This window comes from Dendrobates tinctorius, unplaced genomic scaffold (genome assembly GCF_039654945.1).
Source record: "Dendrobates tinctorius isolate UK_male_01 unplaced genomic scaffold, ASM3965494v1 ptg000155l, whole genome shotgun sequence".
Lineage (NCBI taxonomy): Eukaryota > Metazoa > Chordata > Amphibia > Anura > Dendrobatidae > Dendrobates > Dendrobates tinctorius.
The window spans coordinates 13,569,332-13,583,653 of NW_027361822.1; positions in this window are offsets into that span (position 1 = coordinate 13,569,332).

Below are 14,322 nucleotides of genomic sequence, written 5' to 3' on the forward strand. Positions count from 1 at the left end.
ATAATGCACTCCCCATAGGCCTGTATAGTATAATTCACTCCCCATAGGCCTGTGTAGTATTATGCACTCCCTATAGGCCTGTATAGTATAATGCATTCTCCATAGGCCTGTATAGTATAATTCACTCCCCATAGGCAGAGAGTATAGTGTAATGCACCCCCATAGGCAGCCTTTATAGTATAATGCAGCCCCATAGGCAGCCTGTATAGTATAATGCACCCCCATAATCAGCCAGTACAGTATAATGCACCCCCATATGCAGCCTGTATAGTATAAGGCACCCCCATACGCAGCCTGTAAAGTATAATGCACCCCCATAATCAGCCAGTATAGTATAATTCACTCCCATAGGCAGCCTGTATAGTATAAAGCATTCTCCTTAGGCAGCCTGTATAGTATAATGCACCCCCATAATCAGCCAGTACAGTATAATGCACCCCCATAGGCAGCCTGTATAGTATAAGGCACCCCCATACGCAGCCTGTATAGTATAATGCACCCCCATAATCAGCCAGTATAGTATAATTCATTCCCATAGGCAGCCTGTAGTATAAAGCATTCTCCTTAGGCAGCCTGTATAGTATAATGCACCCCCATAGGCAGCCTGTATAGTGTAATGCACCACCATAGGCAGCCTATATAGTGTATTGGACCCCCATAGACAGTCTCTATAGTATAACGCACCCCCATTGGCAGCTTGTATAGTATAATGCATTCCCCACAGGTAGCCTGTATAGTATAATGCATTCCCCATAGGCAGCCTGTATAGTGTAATTCATCCCCATAGGCAGCCAGTATAGTATAATGCACCCCCTTAGGCAGCCTGTAAAGTATAATGCATTCCCCATAGGCAGCTAGTACAGTATAATGCATCCCCATAGGCCTGCATAGTATAATGCACCCAGATAAAAAAAAATCCAATACTCACCTCTCCTCCTTATTGTTCCCGTGGTGCTTTGAGCGCCCACATATCTCCAGACAGCGGGCGCCAAGTACTGACATCATCATGGCCCCCTGTCAGTGTCGTGTTGGTGATGTCAGACACAGAGAGGGATGATAGGAGAGAGAGAGTAACGCTCCTTCTCTTATCAATGCGGTCAGCTGCATACAGCTTCCAGTCCCTTCCTGAGCTATTCCTCCTTCAGTCTCTCCCTCCTCTGAACTCCTCCTCCTGGACTGGCTTCCCTGGACTCCCTCTCTCTCTCTTTTATTCCCCTCCCTGGGAATTCCCCTCTTGAGTCCCCATAACTCCACCCACCATGCGGTTTCTTAAGCATTAGCTGCTGTTAAGTCCTTTCCCTGCCTTCTTCTGTCTCCCTCTAGATCGATCGATTCTCACTGCTGTGCCACAGAATGTAACTGTAGCGGCACAATGTGCTCTCCGATAGTCACATAGCATAGCTCCGGATGGGCCTCCTCTGAACGTGGGGCCCGGGGCCACCACCCCCTCTGCTTCCCCCTGTTAGCTATGCTACTGACTATATCTATATTTATCTGCCGTATCTGTGCATGAGTGTATGTATGTGTGTGCATGTATATATTGTGAGGGGTTGACTCACTCTGCTGTTTGCAAAGGTAGACACAAGAACATGACTGTTTAAAGGGTTGTTCACCAAATATTCAAGTTATCGCCGATCCATAGGATCCAATCACTGCCACCTCCCAGAGATTCTGAGAACAAACAATTAATAGAGCAGAAGTCTAGCATGTGCCTCTCTAAACCATTCATGGCTGAACTGCGGAGTTCTCAGAAGTGCTGTGGGACCCAGTGGTCAGTCCCCCAAAAGTCAGTAAGTTATCCTTTATCATCGGGATTTATTTGGGGAATAACCCTTTATCAGATACCAGATGGTATAGATACCAGACATATAATATACTGTACATACATCTCCATCTCAGTAAAAAAAATCTAAATCTATATATTTTTTTAGAGGTGTAGGGAGGCCCAAATATGTCTTTTGCTATGGTACCATGTGAACTCTATGTATGCCCTCTGTTGCTCATAGCCCGAGGCTCTGGGAGTCTCATGGCCATATTGTCCTCATCATAAGCGGCATGCAGGACAGGGAGGGGGACCCAGACATATTTCTTGCACAGGGACCCCAAGTTGTCAATGTTCACCCCTGCTTTTGCCCACTTGAATTTAGCCTTCTCTCTATGAGAAAGCTACAGTGGGAAAGTATTCAGACCCTGTTAAATTTTTCACTCTTTGTTTCATTGCAGCCATTTGGAAAATTCAAATTTTTTCTCATTAATGTACACTCTGCACCCCATCTTGACTGAAAAAACTCAGAAATGTAGAAATTTTTGCAAATTTATTAAAAACGAAAAACTGAAATATCACATGGTCATAAGTATTCAGACCCTTTGCTCAGACACTCATATTGAAGTCACATGCTGTCCATTTCCTTGTGATCCTTTTTGAGATGGTTCTACTCTTCTTTGGAGTCCAGCTGTGTTTAATTAAACTAATAGGACTTGATATGTAAAGGCACACACCTGTCTATAGAAGACCTCACAGCGCATGTGAGACAAAATGAGAATCATGAGGTCAAAGGAACTGGCCAAGAAGCTCAGAGACAGAATTGTGGCAAGGCATAGATCTGGCCAAGGTTACAAAAGAATTTCTAAGGGGTAGGTTTCTCATTGTGGAGAGTGACATACCAGCTCTGGCTTGTCAAGGTAAGGAGGCTTATTCGCCGTGCAATGCTCCTCTGGGAAAATTTAATAAATTGACGTATGATGGCAGTCTGGACATAAAACGGCCACCTGAAATATATGGCAACTATGTCCCCAATCGACTCCCCTGATGAGCTATTACGAAACGCGTCGGGGTCGGATTGCAGACCCCTGATCCTATCACAACAACTAACAGTAGCCGTGGGGGGTTCTTACGATGCCCTAGACCCCTCGATCACAGCCGGAGAATTAAATAGGCCTACAGAAAGAAAGGGGAAATCTAAACTGCCCCAGAGCAGACCCCAAAGCAATAGGCAGCCCCCAACATATAATGACGGTGAAGCAAGATGAAAACACTAACACAGACAGAAAGATAGACTGAGCAAAGACGGGGCCCAAACTACCTAGATAGGAAAGGACAGGAAGGCTGCTGTCTGCAATCCGTGAAAAAGCCTATGAAAATAAGAGCCAACAGACTGACAGTGAAAAAGGCCCTGAAGACGCTAGGCTTTAAAAAAGCTATGTCAGCACTCAGGAATATTCTGAAGACAGAGCAACAGGCAAAAGGAGATTCAGCTCACCCCAGCAGGGAATGGCAGAATCCAGAAAAGCAAGGAAAACAAAAACAAAACATAAATGCAAACAGGCAAAGCAGAAAACTTAGCTTTAGGGAAGCAGGAATCAGATTGGTGTCCTAGGAGTCCACAGAGAAATCACCCGCAGGGCAGAAGGGCGTCGGCAGCCTTATATCCAGTCAGTGACTCCACTCAGCCAGTCATCCTCATTAGTCTCAGGTGCCTGATAATCAGGCTCATTACCTTCCTTAACTAGAATAGGGAGTTCACCAGACCTCAGTGACAAAGGGGAAAATGAACTCACAACACCAACCTCTCTGGTTTTCTGGACTTAGCTAGCATTTCTGTTTTTGCCTCCTACGGTGACTCAATCATAACAGAATCACCCGCCATACCGCAGATCCTAGGGTACTCAATAGCAGGAAAGAATTGTGTTTAAAAAAAAATATTCTTTCCTCTATATCTCTGAGGCCGTAGGAGGAATTTTTTTTCTCTCAATGGAGATAAAGCAATTGTCTGATCTTGTGGAGCAGCTCTCTGCGGAAGCGCGGGGAATTTCCGCCTACCTTGCTCGTTCGCATGCTGTTGAACCAAAGATCCCTACACCTGATGTATTTTTTGGGGATCGATCTAAATTTTTGAATTTCAAAAATAATTGTAAATTATTTTTTGCCTTGAAGCCTAACTCGTCAGGGAGCTCCGCGCAGCAGGTTAAAATTGTCATCTCTTTGATGCGTGGCGATCCCCAGGATTGGGCGCTTTCTTTGAAACCAGATGATCCTATTCTGACTAATGTGAACGCATTCTTTCAAGCTTTGGGGTTGTTGTATGACGAACCTAATGCTATTGATCAGGCTGAAAAGACCCTGTTGGCATTGAACCAGGGTCGAGATTCTGCAGAGTTGTACTGTCAAAAGTTCCGAAAGTGGGCGGTCCTTACTACCTGGAATGATAATGCCTTGGCTGCTCTCTTTTGGAAGGGTTTGTCAGAAGCCGTAAAAGATACTATGGTGGGATTTCCTGTTCCCTCTGGTCTGGACGATTCTATGTCATTAGCCATTTAGGTTGATCGGCGTTTACATGAACGCAGGATTGCACGAGAGGTGTTGCCACTGGTTGAACAGATGTCTGAACCTATGCAATGTGATAGAGTTTTTTCCACCTCTCCTCAGTCGCATGATGTTCCTGACTATTTGGCGGACTCTTATGATGTATTTAGTGAGAATGAGTCTGCGTCCTTGCCTCCTCATAGGAGTTATGACTGTGCAATTGAACTAAGCCCAGGGTGTAAATTTCCCAAGGGTCGGCTCTTCAATTTATCTGTACCTGAGCACGAGGCTATGCGGTCCTATATTAAGGAGACGTTGGAGAAGGGTCATATTAGACCATCCTCTTCACCCTTAGGTGCCGTTTTTTTTTTGTGGCCAAAAAGGATGGTTCTTTAAGGCCTTGTATTGATTATCGTGCCCTCAATAAAATTACTATTAAATATCAGTATCCGTTACCCCTGATTTCGGATCTATTCTCTAGAGTTAGAGGTGCTTGCTGGTTTACCAAGCTTGACCTCAGGGGGGCGTATAATCTTATCCGCATTAAGCAGGGGGATGAATGGAAGATGGCGTTTAATACTCCGGAGGGACATTTTGAGTACCTGGTGATGCCTTTTGGGCTCACTAATGCCCCTTCTGTCTTCCAGTGCTTCATGAACGATATTTTCCGAGACTTTGTCGATAAATTTTTGATTATCTATCTGGATGATATTTTGATCTTCTCCAAGGATTGGGATTCTCATGTGGAACATATTCGGACTGTGTTCCGGATCTTGAGGGAGAATTCCCTGTATGTCAAAGGATCGAAATGCCTTTTTGGGGTACAGAGGATTTCTTTTTTGGGATTTATTTTGTCTCCGTCAACTATTGAAATGGACCCGGCCAAGGTACAGGCCATTTATGATTGGGTTCAGCCCACTTCTTTGAAGGCTCTCCAGAAGTTTTTGGGTTTTGCTAATTTTTATCGGAAATTTATAGCAAAATTTTCTAGTATTGCCAAGCCATTGACTGATCTGACTAAGAAGGGTGCTGATGTGTTGAATTGGTCTCCGGAGGCTGTTGCTTCCTTTCAGGAGCTGAAGCGAAGATTTACCTCCGCCCCGGTTTTGCGGCAACCTGATGTCTCACTCCCGTTCCAGGTAGAGGTGGACGCTTCTGAGATTGGTGCAGGAGCTGTTTTGTCCCAAAAGGATCCTGTAACATCTAAAATGAATACCTGTGCTTTCTTTTCCCGAAAGTTCTCTCCATCTGAACGTAACTATGATGTGGGGAATCGGGAACTGTTGGCCATGAAATGGGCATTTGAGGAGTGGAGACATTGGTTGGAGGGAGCTAAACATCAAGTTGTGGTCCTCACTGACCACAAGAATTTGATTTACCTAGAGTCGGCTAAACGCTTGAACCCTAGACAGGCTAGGTGGGCCTTGTTTTTTACACGTTTTGATTTTGTGGTCTCTTTTCTTCCTGGAACAAAGAATGTCAAGGCAGACGCCCTCTCTAGGAGTCTCTTTGCTGATTCTCTGTGGTGACCAAGCCTGCTACCATCTTAGGCGAAGGGGTAGTTCTTTCTGCCATCTCGCCCGATTTGAGACTTGCTCTGCAAGAGTTCCAGGAGGACAAACCTGAGCGTTGTCCCAGTGGAAAGTTGTATGTTCCTGACCAGTGGAAGAAGAGAGTGATGTCTGAAGTTCATTGCTCTGCATTGGCTGGTCATCCAGGTATTTTTGGTACTAGAGATCTGGTGAGTCGCTCTTTTTGGTGGCCCACCTTGTCTCATGATGTCAGGAATTTTGTGCAGTCCTGTGGGACTTGCTCCCGGTCTAAATCTTGTTCTCGCTCTAGTGGGTTGTTGATGCCTTTGCCGGTCCCCAGGAGGCCATGGACCCATATTTCAATGGATTTCATCTCTGATATGCTGGACTCTCAAAGAATGACTGTTATTTGGGTGATTTGTGATAGGTTCTCTAAGATGGTTCATCTTGTACCACTTCCTAAGTTGCCATCTTCATCTGAGTTGGTGCCCCTGTTTTTGCAACAGGTGGTTCGCTTACACGGGATTCCTGAGAACATTGTATCTGACAGAGGAGTTCAGTTTGTGTCTAGATTTTGGAGGACTTTCTGTTCCAAGCTGGGAATTCAGTTGTCCTTCTCCTCTGCTTTTCACCCTCAGACCAATGGGCAGACAGAGAGAACAAACCAGACCTTGGAGTCGTATTTGGGATGTTTTATTTCCGCTGATCAGGATGATTGGGTTTCATTTTTGCCCTTGGCCGAATTTGCTTTAAATAATAGAGCTAGTTCTGCCCCTTTGATGTCACCGTTTTTTTGTAACTTTGGGTTTCATCCTCGATTTTCTTCAGGGCAGGTGAAGCCTTCTGCCTGCCCAGGTGTGGACACTGTATTGGAGAGAATGCATCAGATCTGGGACCAAGTGGTGGATAAGTTATCTCTCTCCCAGGAAAAGGCCCAGCGGTTTTCCAATCGACATAGGACCATTGGTCCCCAGTTTAAGATTGGTGATATGGTGTGGTTATCATCAAAAAATATTGCTATGAAGGTGGCTTCTCCTAAGTTTAAGCCTAGATTTATTGGACCTTACAAGATTTTGGAGATTATTAATCCGGTCTCTTTTCGTTTGGCTCTTCCTATCACATTTAAAATCCATAATGTGTTCCATAAGTCCTTGTTGAAGAGGTTTGTTGAACCGGTTGTTCCTGGGGTGGCACCTCCAGACCCTGTGTTGGTTGAGGGTAACATGGAATATGAGGTAGAGAAAATACTGGATTCCCGTCTGGCTAGACGGAGACTCCAGTATTTGGTTAAGTGGAAGGGTTATGGTCAGGAGGATAATTCCTGGGTCTCTGCCTCTGATATTCATGCCAAAAGATTGGTGCGTGCCTTTCATCGGGCTCACCCTGATCACCCTGGTGGCGTGGTTGAGGGTTCGGTGACCCCTCCTCAAGGGGGAGGTACTGTTGTGAGTTCATTTTCCCCTTCGTCACTGAGGTCTGGTGAACTCCCTATTCTGGTAAAAGAAGGTAATGAGCCTGATTATCAGGCACCTGAGCCTAATGAGGATGACTGGCTGAGTGGAGTCATGGACTGGATATAAGGCTGCCGACGCCCTTCTGCCCTGCGGGTGATTTCTCTGTGGACTTCTAGGACACCAGTCTGATTCCTGCTCCTCTAAAGCTAAGTTTTCTGCTTTGCCTATTAGCATTTGTGTTTTGTTTTTGTTTTCCTTGCTTTTCTGTATTCTGCCATTCCCTGCTGGGGTGAGCTGAATCTCCTTTTGCCTGTAGCTCTGTCTTCAGAATATTCCTGAGTACTGACATAGCTTTTTTGAAGCCTAGCGTCTTCAGGGCCTTTTTCAGTGTCAGTCTGTTGGCTCTTATTTTCATAGGGTTTTTCACGGATTGCAGACAGCAGCCTACCTGTCCTTTTCTATCTAGTTAGCTCGGGCCCCGTCTTTGCTCAGTCTATCTTTCTGTCTGTGTTAGTGTTTTCATCTTGCTTCACCGTCATTATATGTTGGGGGCTGCCTATTGCTTTGGGGTCTGCTCTGGGGCAATTTAGATTTCCCCTTTCTTTCTTTAGGCCTATTTAATTCTTCGGCTGTGATCGAGGGGTCTAGGGCATCGTAGGAACCCCCCACGGCTACTGCTAGTTGTGTTGATAGGTTCAGGGGTCTGCAATCCGATAGCTGCCAACTTCTCTGGTTTTCTGGACTTAGCTAGCATTTCTGTTTTTGCCTCCTACGGTGACTCAATCATAACAAGCGTCCATAACAGAGCTTCACTCTGTCCAGCCTGTGGTCACACAAGTTATGCAATGTTCCATACGCAGGCTCTTCAGCCTCACAGTTAGCTCACCCGTCAGGGTTCCCTCATGGCTGCTTCAGCTCACTCCAGACGTCCCTTCCCTCCAGGGAACTATCAGGCACATGCAGCCATTAACACAGCATTCACGTGCTGTCAGGCAGGAAGCCCCATTTTCCAGCGAGACCTTCCACAACGGACTAACCGGGTCCCTGCATTCACCCATGTGACCTACCCTGGCCACCTTATATGGTCCGTAGCCACGCCCACCGGGTCACATGGCTATGACCTCATCACAGGTCCTTCACACACTCACATAGCCTTTTACTACAGGTGTTTTCAGACACACCCCTGGGTGGGTTTGTAGGTAACTGGGCTCACCCGTCTCCCCAGCTACCTGGAGACTTCTCCCTGACACATTGAAACAGCACCTTAGCAGTATCACTGCTGATCAACACACACATGTCTCCATCTCAAGGCCACCCACCTTGAGATACATAACGGTCCTTCAGGATTCTGCCATTCATCCTCTCTCCTAGGACATCCACACAGCGCCCCCTAGCAGACACAGTGGTCACTACACCACATACCTCCCCCTCTGTTCAAACCTGTGGGGTTGAACACACATTACACCAGGATCTCGAGACCGGGCACTCATTACTCCTTGCCCCACAGGTCGATAGAACCATCTACGTCTGTCATCCGGCCTCATCTCTACGTTAGGCTTCCCCCGCCCCAGCGGTCAGAATATCGGCCCTGATCTTTGGCCCTCCAGTCATGGTCTGTCTGCATCAGACACTGTTTGGTCACCACACTCCTGTCTCTCACTGACCAGCTCTCCCGGTTGGTGCGGTCATAAGTCTTAATCGAGCCTACTGTCTGGCCTGAGTTTGACCCATTCAGCGTCTCACAGGAACTAAGGTCTCTGTCTCGCACGGCCCATCGAACTGCCACTTGCTGACATTCTTCGTCCATTTGCCATGTCACTTCTTGGAGTAACCCTTCAAGTCCTTACATCTTGGGTCGAAGGCGGCCGCCACCTTGTGTTCCGTACCTCTTTGTTGATTCGCCAACGGTCCAGCCTCAATTGCTCAATCTCTTGCAGGTACCCCACTCGATACTCCAAGAGCATCCGAAAGTCTCTCAGGCTTTCCACGGAGCCAACCACCATGATGGGAATCCTACCCTCTCCACTGGATACCTGGTCTTCATCATTAGGAGGGATCCTCACCCTCACCGCACCGGAGATATTCACAAGGTCTTGCAGTACCTTCCCGAGTCGTCCAATGATTCTCCCAATCAGACCTTTGGGTACCGGAACTACATCTTTCCGCAAACCCAGCCGATCCATAGCCTCAATTGCTAACTCTAGGCGTTGAGCAGCTTTCGTATTACTCCGCCTGACCAGCTGTTTGGCGTGGAGACATTGCAGATGCATTTCTTTCAGGACAGCTACTCGGTTTGATGTAGCTTCTCTGGCTATTTTCACCAACTGCCGAGTCTCAGGTGCCCAGTGCACCTTACACGCTTTGACCGCCTCTTTGAAAGTCTCATGCACACCTTCCTCAGCACAGGCTACTTGCATGTCTTCTGGTACATCAATCACAGCCTTGAAGGTCGTGGTCTTGCTCTCTTCCTGGACCAAAGGCTCTGGCTTTACCACGGACACTTCCCTCACTACAGTTGACCCAACCGGGTGACTGTCTTCTTCAGTTCTTAGCTCACCAACTTCACGAGATTTTATCTCTTCACGACCCTCTGCCAAGACGGGCACCGGCAGCGCCGTCCCACCACCAGTCAGACCCGGCCGCTGTACATCTTCGTCCATGCTCTTCTCCCGCAGAAGACCTTTTACTACTCCTCTGAGTTCTTCCATCTCTTCCTTAAGGCTCTTGTTCACACTTTGCCAGGTGGACAGGTGACCTCTGAGCTCCAAGACTTCTTTCTCGAGCTCTTCGACCCTGTGCTCGGCTTTGTCTCAGGACTCTTTCTCGTTGAACCTGTTCTTCCACCTCTTCTCTAAGGGTCTTATTCAGACCTTGCCACGTTACCATGTGACCTTTGAGCTCGGAGACTTCCTTCTCTAGCTCCTCTAGTCTGTGCTCTCTTTCTCTCTCAGAGCCACAGTCACTCCCAGAGACTGAGTCACCCCGGCCTGATGAGTAATCCTCCCAGTTACCCACTACCCTTGTGAATACTTCAGCCATCTTATCAACTAGGTCCGTAGGTTGGGCAGATGTACCCCTTCGTCCGGTCACATCTACTTCTGACCTGTCCACATCAGGAGCAGTCACTGTTTCAATATCTGTTAGCCCAACAGTAGACATGTCTGCAACCTCCTGCCCTAGGTCATAAAACCTGACGAAGTCCCGGCCCCACTCCAAGGCATAGACTAAGTCCCATGGTATCCCTCCCCCTTGGTACTCAGCACCTATAGGCCACTCAAAAATCACTCTGTCTACCGTATAGTTCACCGTGACCCCATGTTTACAGCAAACCTGGACCATTCTCTCGGTCAGACAGAAAGTGAGAGGAGATCCTATCAGAGTCACCTGACACTTTGAGTCCAGTCGACCCGAGACTCCTTCTCGGAGAAGCATTACGGTACACACCTGTGGCCCATCATTATCCGGAAAGAATATTCCACATTCCAGAAAAGTCATACACACACCATGGTTCCCCAGACATGTCCACTGAGTAACCCAGTGCTTCCCCTTTTGAAAACTCGTCCCCTTTCTGGACCACCATCCCAATTTGGGCCACCACCTCCCTCTGGGACTCCACCCCTTTTTGGGTTACCACCTCCCTCTGGGACTCCACCCCTTTTTGGGCTACCACCCCAATTTGGGTCACCGCCCCCTTCTGGGACTCCACCCCCTTTTGGGCTACCATCTCGACTTGAGCCACCGCCCCCTTTCGGGATTTCCTCATGTCCGTTTTACCGGTCTCCTTAGACCGCAGTTCACACGACACAGTTTATGTCTCTTACGATACCACACAAGTTCTTGCTGGCCCCACCACAGCTCCTGCTGTCACCGATCTCCGACACCACCGGCTGCCGTTCACACACAACGGCTGGTGTCACCTTCGTAACCCCGCCGAGTAACCGGAAGCCGCTTGTCCCCTTCGTAAACCTGCTGAGTTACAGCAAGCCGCTTGTCACCTTCGTAACCCCGCCGAGTTACAGCAAGCCGCTTGTCACCTTCTTGACTCCCACTGAGCCACCGCAGGCTGAGTTGAGAAAAGAAAAAAACACCACACAAAAACTCACGTGTCCTGTCTGTGCGCTATTCAGGACGTTCCTGTCTCTGCCTAAGACCATCCAACACACAGGGTGCACCGGGTGCTATTCAGGGAGCCAACCCTCCTCCCAGGGTCTCCCAACACACCGGCCTCACCAGGTCCAGGGGCTTGGCAGGTGCTATTCAGGACATCTGTCTCCGCCTGAGACTGCCCAACACTCACACCTCACCAGGTCCAAGGTCATCCCACGTGCTCCAGGGATCCGATTCTTCTCCTAGAATCTCCCAACACTGACCCCTTCCTCACTGAACCCTCCAGGTACACAGTCTTACTGACCCAGGTCAGTACAAAACGAACACCTGTCCGTTACCTGTGTCGGTCCTCGGGTACCTCTTCTCCACAGGAGCACCCTATAGCAATCCACAGTCTCTTTCTCACTGACCTGCTGTCAGTATATCACACGGCTTTCACAACCGTCACCTGCTGGCTCAGCGTTGCCCTTAGCAACCGAATTTTGCAGTCCTCTTCCGTTGCCCCTAGCAACAAGGCTACAACACTGCCCATAGCCTTCACCAATTGTAAGGTAGCGCTATCATTCAAGTAGGGGATTCTCGCTTGGCAGCCAAATAATCACATCTGGCACAGGTTTTCCATAACACAATCTCAGTCCATGCAGTTTATTCATGCATCATAAACCATCAAAGCAATAGGAAACAGCATAGCGTCCATAACAGAGCTTCACTCTGTCCAGCCTGTGGTCACACAGGGTATGCAATGTTCCATACGCAGGCTCTTCAGCCTCACAGTTAGCTCACCCGTCAGGGTTCCCTCATGGCTGCTTCAGCTCACTCCAGACGTCCCTTCCCTCCAGGGAACTATCAGGCACATGCAGCCATTAACACAGCATTCACGTGCTGTCAGGCAGGAAGCCCAATCTCCCAGTGGGACCTTCAACGGACTAACCGGGTCCCTGCATTCACCCATGTGACCTACCCTGGCCACCTTATATGGTCCGTAGCCACGCCCACCGGGTCACATGGCTATGACCTCATCACAGGTCCTTCACACACTCACATATCCTTTTACTACAGGCGTTTTCAGACACACCCCTGGGTGGGTTTGTAGGTAACTGGTCTCACCCCTCTCCCCATCTACCTTGAGACTTCTCCCTGACACATTGAAACAGCACCTCAGCAGTATCACTGCTGATCAACACACATAAGTCTCCATCTCAAGGCCACCCACCTTGAGATACATAACGGTCCTTCAGGATTCTGCCATTCATCCTCTCTCCTAGGACATCCACACAGCACCCCCTAGCGGACACAGTGGTCACTACACCACAACGCTGACCAATTCACAATTGTATATGAAATGATTAAGGGGGGGCCTGGGGAAAAAGATGGATTTAGGTGCAGGGGAAAAATACGGGGGGAAAGACGAGAGGGGTAGCTGGGGTTTAAGATAGAAGGAGAGTGGGAGAAGAATGGAGAATAGAATACCTAGAATAGAAAAAAAAATCATGCAAAAGACTCGATACAAGTCATCCCTGACCCCTATTGACACTAAAATAGAGCAGCAAAGTGTCTGAGGATGTAGTGCATTATGTGGAGTCTTTTTTCCGCAGTTTTGAGCCTTCTGGTGGCGGGGCGTAAACCTACAGTCCTGCGTTGCCCAATACTATTAGGCTAAGTGTCATGGTCACGCGCGGCTGGACACAGCGCCTCCAGCAGGGCGGATTTAAATGACACGCGTGACCCTGGATACACCGCCTCCAGTTGGGCGAATTTAAATAATAAAACGTGCAGCTGGATACGCCGCCTCCAACAGGCGAATTTCGGAAATACACGTATATCTGGAAACCCCGCCTCCAGTAAGGCGAATTTAAACAATAAAAGGGAAAACCTGGGTAACAATAACAATGGTGGCCCTGCGATAGGGAACGGGGAAGTGGAGACCTCCTGCACTCCCCTGAGTCAGTGTCTCTACACTCCTAACGATCCCTAGGCCGGTTCCACACCGGGCGTCGATCAGGATACCTAATATCCCTAGCTCGCCCTGCACCTAAACCCTCACTAGTGAAGTGGACGGTGCGGAAACTAATCCCACCACTGCACTAAAACACACATAAGGAAGAGACAAAACAGGGAAACACCACTTAGCTTTGCTCTGTTGCTTACGCTCCCAGCAACAGAGCCCACCACCTGCGTGCATCTTTTCCTCCGACCGGATCCAACACCATAGTGCAGCCTTGGAGCAGAGTCCACCACCTGTGTGCAGCTGTCCAGAAAGAGTCCAGCATATGAGTCCAGCTTTCCAGCAACCGAGTCCAGCATCAAGAGTGCAGCTCTACACCATAGCTGCCACTCCACCAAGCCATGCAAGAACTCCCTGCTGACACCATAGCTGCAACTCCACCAAGCCATGCCAGCCCTCCTCGCAGACACCATAGCTGCCACTCCAGGACTCTCACTGAGCTGCCCGGGACTCTCCTTCCGCTCCATCCTTCACCCAGGCTTGCTTCTAACTGAGGACTAATCACCAACAGTGATTGCAACACCTGACTCTCTTTTATAGGTAAGAGCCAGCAATCACACCTGCTTTAATCACGTGCACTAAACCAAAGGAACCAGAGTACAATGACCCTAATGGCCACAGAGGGAAAACCACCTTTAGCACAGCTAAAGGAAAAAAAAAAGGTTACTTGAACATTTAATCTGTCAGATCCAACCTGGATCATGACTAGTGTTGAGCATTCCGATACTGCAAATATCGGGTATCGGACGATATTTGCTGTATCGGAATTCCGATACCGAGTACCGATATTTTTCCAATATCGGATACCGGAATCGGAAGTTCCCATATTGCAATGAGCCAGTGTTGTGGCTGCTGAAATTATGTCATCATGATGCGCGGTCTGTGCGCATCATGATGCGTGGTCTGTGCGGGGCTGCCGGG